Source organism: Palaemon carinicauda, chromosome 43, assembly GCF_036898095.1.
Source record: "Palaemon carinicauda isolate YSFRI2023 chromosome 43, ASM3689809v2, whole genome shotgun sequence".
Taxonomy (NCBI): domain Eukaryota; kingdom Metazoa; phylum Arthropoda; class Malacostraca; order Decapoda; family Palaemonidae; genus Palaemon; species Palaemon carinicauda.
The window spans coordinates 45,948,595-45,958,594 of NC_090767.1; the positions used below are offsets into that span (position 1 = coordinate 45,948,595).

The following is a 10,000-nucleotide window of genomic DNA, read 5'->3' on the forward strand; positions in this document are numbered from 1 at the left end:
CCAGGGACTAGTTTTATGTAAAATCTTTTCAAAGTTTTGTAAATTATATGGAATATGTTTATTTTCATAACGAGTGTATTATTCCATTCATCACTATTTAAGACTACATTTCTGCTTGATTCAGGTTAAGAACCACAGTGAGAGTTTGATAAGTATTAATAATACATGAAGATAATTACCCAATTTAGTTTTGAGTGTGCCTAACAGACCTTTGGATATTCAGTGTTTTATACAGTATATTGCTGTCTGGGAGCTATTTAACAGTCTCAGAATTTATCTATATTTTAAAGTTCAACAGTTTTAAGGTAAAAGCAAACAAGGTAATTTAGAATTTGAGATGTTAATAAACTTGCCAGTTTTAGTATATATCATATTATATGTTTGGTTCCCAGTCATAGGCCGTAGTATAGTTTATTCTGTTAATACCCAGACTTCGGGAGTCACAATCGTATAAAATATTTTGGGTGCTCGGACCCTGGATCCGGACATTATAATATATTTTGTTGCCGAGATCCTTTGAATTGAGCGAGTCTATTTTAAATATTGGTGATAACAGGCCTGTGTTTTGACTGAAGGTTTTTTTAATAAAAGTATTGATTGGGGTTTTGATTATGGTCAGTATATCATTTTTTGGAGAGGCATTAATTATTGCTAAATTATAAGATGTCATAAGTTTAATTTCCAAGCGCTTTTAAGCAATCCAAGTGTTCGGAAATTGTCAGAAGCTAATGTAACTAAAGCTCACTGGCTTTTGATCTTAATGGCATGTGGTGGTCATGTTACGAGTGGGATGAATAAGGCCCAAATTAAGTGTCTAGCCTTGGAAGCGTTAGTAAACTCGGGAAAGCTGTCAAAAGATAATTTTGTGGCAGTTCGTGAAATGTTGAAGGAAGCTGAGAAAGACTTTTTAGCGAAGCAAGGACTGAGAGAAGATAAGGATGGAGAAGCTGAGATCCGATGAATTGCACCAGTAGAAAGTTTGATTAAGATAAAGATGATGGAGGAAGAGAAAGAAGACGCCCGGGAGATTGCAAGACACGCAAGATAATGGAAGCGAGGAAAATCGCTGAATAAGAAGGAGAAAGAAGACGGGAAGAAGAAGAGAGAGAACAGAAATAACATGCGAGAGAGACAGAAGTAAGGGAAATTGCAAGACGAGAACCAAAATAGAGTAGACAGGAAGAAAAAGCGATGGAAGAAGCGAGGTATGCGCAAGAGTTAGAATTAACGCACGCCCTCGCCCAGCTGAGAGCGCAAACAGAAACCGAGACAACTCATGCTAGGCACGAACCCGTGTTTAGTGTGTTGGGAGCCCAGAGGTTAATTCGAAGGCTCAAAGACGAATCCCCAGATGAGGTCTTTAACCATTTTGGAACGGTCACAGCGACGATGAAATGGCCGGAAGATAAAGGATCTGTGTTATTGCAGAGTGTGCTCTTTGGGAAGGGCAGCAGTGCTTACTTATCCTTATCTCAGGATAAGAGAATGGAGAATCAAGAAGTGAATAGGAGTGTGCTAAAAGTGTATCATATGACCCTTGAATATTATAATGAAAGGTTCCGACATCTTAAAAAGGACAAGAAAATGACTTTCTTTGATTATGCTTATAAGTTACGACGATGTTTTAAGAGATAGACAGAAGCTGCTAACGTGAAGGAGAAGGCTGATTTAGAAGAATTGATAATATTTGAGCAGTATTTACGAGGAATTCATGAACACATTCGAACGTAGTTGAGAGAGAGAGAGGTGAAGAAAGGCGATAAAGCCGCTTCGCTGAGTGAAAATGACTATTGTGGGAAACTATGAGGGCATATTGATGAGTTAGAGGTATTCCCGGAAAATCAATCGGCCTACAGAGCTAGTAACTCTACAGAAACTACCTTATGCTCAATAATGAGTAATATGATAGGTCTTCTTGATGAGGGAAAGTGTGGAATTTTGATTATGTTAGATATTAATGCTGCTTTCGATACTGTTGTGCACAAGTACTTACTTGACGACCTAAAGTCCATTGGAGTGACTGAGGAAGCACTGGAATTTTTGCAAAGCTACTTAATGAACAGGAAGACTATTGTAGGAGTTTCTGGAAACCGATTCAGTGGGAGAATTCTTATGAAAGGTGTACTACAGGGTAGTTTTCTGAGCCCTATCTTGTTCATAATATATACTATCGAGCTATCACACAACTTGAAAAAGCAAAAAGTGGGCTTCAAACTATATGCAGATGATACTCAGTTTTACCTTTCAATTTCAACACAAGATACAAAGAAGAAAATTGATAAGATATTGACTGAAATAAAAACATGAATGCAGAGGAAAAAGCTTAAATTGAAAGATGATAAAACAGAATGTATGTTTTTTGGCACAAAGGTAGCTTTGAGGAATTACCAGTTATTTCAAAGTATAAAAATTGGTGACGCTGATGCTAGGATTGTGGCCGCTGTGGAAAATTTGGGTGTACTGATAGATTGTAATTTGTCAATGAGGGATCAAATGGTGAACACAGTGAAAGTGTGTAACTATCACCAGAGAAATTTAACATTTATTAGAAAATATTCAACAAAGGGCAGTACAAAAATTTTAGTGATGAGTCACGTAATATCAAGGCTTGATTATTGCAATTCTCTGTACTATAAATTGCCCAATACACTACTAAGGAAGCTTCAAAATGTGCAAAACCAGGCGGCTAGACTGATAAAATGCATTAAATTTTGGGAGAGAATAGCTCCTGCACTGATCGATCTACATTGGTTACCTGTTAAGGCTAGAATTGAATTTAAGATTTGTTTGTTGACTCACAAAGCACTTACAAGTGATAAGCCTGAATATCTTTGTGATTGCTTGGTCCCCTACCCTCAAGCAACTAGCGCTGGTGTAAGAGTAAGATATGATGATAACCCATATAGACTATTCGAAATTAGTGTGAATCCTGCAATAGGAGGAAGAACGTTTTGTTATGCTGCACCGAGACTCTTCAACGACCTTCCACTTAATGTCAAGAATAGCAAAAACGTGGCAGATTTCAAGAAAAACCTGAAGACTTATCTCTTTTGAAAGTGTTATAATAGTGATTTGAAAACTATTAAGCCTGAATACAAATGCTAGCGAATAACTGAAAAGATATAGAACAAAATATTAACTGGAAAGACATTATTTTCACACACCAAAGCCCACCTGAACAGACTCTTAGTGTCTGATGAAGGGCGAGAAATAAACACCTAATAGTAAAAGTAAAAGTAAAATATATTCTCTGTTCTAACCCTCCTCGGGTACAAAGATTCAACCGTCATTCCGACCAAGTATCAACTGTTCGCTGAATCATGGAAACCAGTTTGGAAGTAACTACGGGAACCAGTTCAACAGTGACAACGAGAGTTGCACTGATGCTGTCCCTAAGGAGAATGCGAGAGTACCATAGCACGAACTTCGAATCATCCTATTTCAAGTATCGTGAAAGATGAGCAGAAGGTTGATATATATATATATATATATATGTATATATATATATATGTATATATATATATATATATATTATATATATATATATATATATATTCATATTTACATATATATATATATATATATATGTAAATATAAATATATATATATATACATATATATATGTATATAGAAATATATATATATATATATATATATATATTTATATTTACATATATATATATATATATATATATTTATATGTAAATATATATATATATATATATATATACATATATATACATATATATATGTATATAGAAATATATATATATATATATATATATACATATATAAGTATATAAAATTAATATATGTAATATATATATATATATATATATACATATTTATATATATACATATATATATTTATATAAATATAAATATATATATATATATATATATATATATATATATATATATATATATATATATATATATATATATATATATATATATATATATATATATATATAATTATATATATATATATATATATATATAAATATATTGTATACATATATATATATATATATATATAATATATATATATATATATATATATATATATATTTTGTTACGACCCTTGTCGGGCTGTGGTGCAAGTTCTTATTGCACTATAAGAGAGGTCATTGTTTAGAAAAATATCCAGCATTAAAATGGTCAGCGGAAACGAAAATACTTGGGAAAACTTAACAAAATTTATTAACAACACTTTTTAGAACAGTCAACCTTGTGACTACCTAACCATTTGAATTGACAACTTACAACTAACTATTAACAATTAACACTTAACAAATAAAATTTAACAATTAATCAATAACCATTAACAACACACTCCCAACGAGAGAGTAACATTTAAATAATTATCCATACACACAAGAACCAAAAAAATATAAAGAAATATGAATTTTCACACTCTTTGGGGCTGAAGGAAACACCCCCAGCTCCAACCAAGGTAGTGACTCCACTCACACTCAGCAACGGTACGGAGTGCAGCTCAGCAGGACTCCTCATCAGAGGGAGGGAAATGGAGTCCTAACTCCCAAAAAAGGTAATACGTCTCATAGGTATAGCTTCAGGAAAGCGAGAGGTTCTATCCATAATAGTTAGTAAATATACGTACACTGTTTTAGTTTTGGGTAAAGGACCTACCACATCAATTTCTAACTCAGAAAATGGATTACCTATAGCCGGTATGGGGTGCAAAGGGGCTTTAGTGATCTCCAGATTTGGTTTACCCATAACCTGACAAGTCTCACAATCTGATAACCTGCTTCACGCTCAATTTAATTCCAGGCCAACAAAAATACCTAGCCGGGCTATGAAAAGTTTTTAACACTCCCAAATGACATGAGAAAAATTAGTTTGAGCTAACTCCAAAAATGAATTTCTGAATTAAGAAGGTACCACAATCTGCTCCACCCCATCAGTTTTATTCAAATTATCAGATGCGGGACGACTAAACCTATATAAGAAGCCCTTTACAACTCCAAACCTAGGTTTAGTCAGATCCTCAACATCGCCCAAATCAAAATTAAATTCATCTTTTTGAGCTTTAATAAAAGCAGCTCTGTCCCAATCAAGTTTCATATTAACTACATCATTACAACTACTCTCTACTGGCCCGGCCCTTAAAACATCTAACTCTACACTATTAACATTAAGTCATCATCGCTGTCCATATCAAGTAAATTAGCAGCCTTTGCTGCGGACCGAGTCATTACAACCACGGGACTATCATTTACTGGTAATATAGGGAACAGCTCCCGACCTTCACTACCCAGCATATCCTTTCACAGGATACCATCAATACCCGGAATAGGTAGACTATCCACCACATCCAACTTAGTGACGCGATCATATCTTGGAAAAGACATGCGGACATCAACCAAAAGAGTGGACACAACTGAATCCGGAAATCCTTCAAACAATACAAAAGTTCTAGAAAATTTTCTAAAACCATCCAGAGCTCTCTTCATGACTAACGACCTGGCAAAAGCAGTGTCCCTAAAAAACTTCACCTTGACAACACGAGAATCAAAAATTAACTTTCCAGGCCATACATATTTGTTGTACTTGAGTCATGATTGGGGATTTGGAACATTAGGCGTACTACTATTTACTAAACTAGTCCTATCTAATACAGGTCTATCTACAGGACTACTGCTACTAACCTCTGACTTATCATTACCCAAGGCTACAGGACTTTGATTATTGCGCTGTAAGTACATCTTACAGGCATTACACTGGTTTTCGAAATGCCCGGGCTTGTTGCACGAAAAACAGCTTCTTTTATGGCCTTAGCTTCTATTTCCATTATACCTGTTATTTCCCCCTCCTGGGATGTCTATATTAGCAAAATCTTTAGGGGGGGAAGGACTTCCTTGGACTCTACTCACATCCCTATCACCTGAAAAAGAATTGGAATTAATATTACCACTCTTAGGGATATGGGGAGTCAACGAGGAGGTTTCCCCTCTCCTACTACTATTAGGCAAGCAAGATGTTTGAGTATTTGAAGACTTGAACGAAAAACTACCGTTACCTGAACGATGAGTCAATACAAACTCATCCTCTAACTGTGCGGTACTACTCAATTTCAAACTTTTTACCTCTTCAGGTGAACTCTCAATTCCCTGCTACCGGCCTTCTTAAACTCCTCAAGGAGTAATGGTTCATGTATCGCAGCAAAAGGGACTATCTGAAGACTTTTCAGCCAGTCATCGAACTGTTCCTCTTTCACGTGCGCAAACTCCACGAAAGACTGTGCAGGTTTTTTTCATATAGTTACGAAACCGGAGACGGTAGGACTCAGGGACCAAGTTGTAAGACTTGAAAATTAAGGCTTTTACCTTCTGGTAATCCCGAGCTAATCCCTCTTCCAAAGCATTATACACCCGCATTGCCTTGCCCACTAACCTACACTGTATTAATTGAGTCCACATTTCTGCGGGCCAAGACAATTTGGGGGCTACACACTCAAATGCTTTGAAGAACTCAGGGACATCCGCTTCGTCAAACACTGGCACCAATTTTAGTGTAGGACCTATATTAATCTGATCTTGGAAGGTACTTTTAGGAAAATTTATCAAATTGGCCCACTGCATCCTAGCCATCTCTATTTTTAATTTCGCCATCTCCAACTCTGAAACCTTACCTGCTCGTTCTCCTCAAACTACATATTTTTGGAACTTTATGCGTTTGGAAAAAAGGTAGTATTCCTTTTCCTCCTTGGAGTCACCCAACGCATTAACAGGGGCCACAGATTTGAAGGGTACAGAATCGGGAGGGGAGCAAGAATGGGTTAGAAGACATATTACCCAGACCCTTGGGAAAGTTAGCTGGAGCATCGTAAAGGGTACCTACAATAGGAGGATCCTCAAACAAAGTTAGACCAGCCCTCATATTTACTTTGTCCTCTTCTAAACCCTCACTCAAACTCTCCTCACTATCACCAATTACCTAACTCTCACTTTCTGAATGCTCAGATCCAGCTAACTCCTATTTCATTTTATCCCTAACTACTACCAATATCTCTGCTCTGGTGTCCGTCGTCTACCGCAGAACACCCAACAACTTAGCACCCTCAACTAATTTTTTCTTACCTAGCAGGGCCAAATACTTAAGCAAGCAACTGACCCCAAAAATTTAGCTGGATCAAAAAAAAAAATTCCTCCTTATCGTAAAACAAAGAAAAAAAATCAGTTGAGAAAGGCAACACTATAACAAAAAATAGATAAATATTGAAGAGCATCCTAGGGTCACTTCACTGACCAAAATACCGGATACCATGAGCTCTCATTCCTGTCACGTTCGATAAATATGTTACGACCCTTGTTGGGCCGTGGTGCAAGTTCTAATTGCACTATAAGAGAGGTCAGTGTTTAAATAAATATCCATCAGTAAAATGGTCAGTGGAAACAAAAACATTGGGGAAAACATAACAATATTTATCAACCATAATTTTTAGAACAGTCAACCTTGTGACTACCTAACCATTTGAATTAACAACTTACAACTAACTATTAATAACTAACACTTAACAAATGACAATTAACAATTACCAATAATCATTAACAAATTTCCCTAACAGGAAACACTACACTCTCAACGAGAGAGAGTGTGACATTTAAATAATTTTCCACACACAAGAAACAGAAAAATGAAGAAAAATATGAATTCTCACACTTTTTGGGGCTGGATGAAAACACCCCCTACTCTAACCAAGGTAGCGACTCCACTCATACTCAGCTACCGTAGGGAGTGCAGCTCAGCAGGACTCCTCATCAAAGGGAGGGAAATGGAGTCTCAACCCCCAAAAACGTGAATATTATGTCCTACCTGGCAACTGACTCCCTACATATCACCACGAGCTCCAAAGCTCCCGCAAATGACTATACCGTGGATGTGCTGCTGGCGGTGTCTCTTCAGTCTCCACCTGGAAGCCAGGATTCCTACGTCGGCGGTACGGACCGCAGAAGAGAACACACAGGAATTGCAAATACCACAGGTGGCAGAAATGCACCTGCTAAAAGCCGTCCAACATTGGTGTCGCAATCCTCTCCAAAGCTCACATAAGCCAGCTGCTGCAGTAGGTCCGGGAAGCCTCAATCTCGACCTGTGTCTTTCACCAATCGAGTTCCTCGGACGTTAGCACAGGTGTGTCTTCTCATGAAGGACTCGAAAAACAAAGAAAGTAAACAAGAGTTAAACTAGACACTTATAAATTTTTACTCGAACTGAGAGGACTTCAAAAAAAAAAAAAAAAAAAAAATTATAATTGAATCATTATTAACTAATTCTTATACTAATTTTACATCGAATAAAAATTCAGTAACAAGGCAGGCGTAAACAATAGTAAAATTTATGTTGAGACGTGCGGACATCACCCAAAGAAGCGGACACAACTGAATCCGGAACACCTCCCAACAGTACAAAATTTCCAGTAATTTTTTTAAAACCATTCAGAGCCCTCTTCATGACTACCTGCTCCCATTTTAAAGTTTAACAAGGCACCAGCCACCCGTTTAGATACTACCGCTAGAGAGCTATGGGGTCCTTTGAGTGTCCAAACAGTACTACATTGGATCCATCTCTCTGGTTACAGTTAATTTTCCTTTTGCCTACACAAACACTGAAAAGTCTGGCCTATTCTTTACATATACTCCTTTGCTTCATATACCTGATAACACTGAGATTACCAAACAATTCTTCTTCACTGTTATTGTTCACTGGCCACTTTCCTCTTGGTAAGGGTGGAAGAGACTCTTTAGCTATGGTAAGCATCTCTTCTAGAAGAAGGACACTCTAAAACCAAACCATTGTTCTCTAGTCTTGGGTAGTGCCATAGCCTCAGCACCATGATCTTCCACTGTCTTGGGTTACAGTTGTCTTGCTCAAGGTTACACTCGGGCACACTATTCTATCTTATTTTTCTCCCTCTTGTTTTGTTGAAGTTTTGATAGTTTTCATAGGAAATATTAATTTAATATTGTTGCTGTTCTTAGAATATTATATTTTCCCTTCCTTCCTTTGCACACTGGGTTATTTTCCCTGTTGGGTCCCCTGGCCTTAGAGCATAATGAAATATATATGTATATATATATATATATATATATATCTATATATATATATATATATATGTATTATATATATATATATATATATATATATATATATATATATATATATATATATATATATATATATATATATATATATATATATAATATATATATATATATATATATATACATATATATATATATATATATATATTTCATATATATATGTATATATATATATATATATATATATTCCCTATTGGAGCCCCTGGGCTTATAGCATCCTGCTTTTCAAACTAGGGTTTTTGCTTAGCATTTGAGAAAAAAAAATATATATATATAATATATATATATATATACATACATATACCAAAGGCACTTCCCCCAATTTTGAGGGGTAGCCGACATCAACAAATGAAACAAAGCAAAAAAAGGGGACCTCTACACTCTACGTTCCTCCAGCCTAACCAAGGACTCAACCGAGTTCAGCTGCTACTGCTAGGGGGCCACAGCCCACCCTCCCACATTATCCACCACAGATGAAGCTTCATAATGCTGAATCCCCTACTGCTGCTACCTCCGCGGTCATCTAAGGCACCAGAGGAAGCAGCAGGGCCTACCGGAACTGTGTCACAATCGCTCGCCATTAATTTCTATTTCTAGCACGCTCTCTTGCCTCTCTCACATCTATCCTCCTATCACCCAGAGCTTTCTTCACACCATCCATCCACCCAAACCTTGGCCTTCCTCTTGTACTTCTCCCATCAACTCTTGCATTCATCACCTTCTTTAGCAGACAGCCATTTTCCATTCTCTCAACATGGCCAAACCACCTCAACACATTCATATCCACTCTAGCCGCTAACTCATTTCTTACACCCTTTCTCTCCCTCACCACTTCGTTCCTAACCCTATCTACTCGAGATACACCAGCC

The 10,000-nt window shown here is 36.5% G+C and overlaps 1 long non-coding RNA gene across 1 annotated transcript in view; it reads left to right on the plus strand.

Moving 5' to 3' along the window:
- Positions 1-10,000, plus strand: part of LOC137633400 (uncharacterized) — a 601,319-nt gene that overhangs the window by 349,586 nt on the left and 241,733 nt on the right. The gene's annotated exons all lie outside the window — the stretch shown is intronic.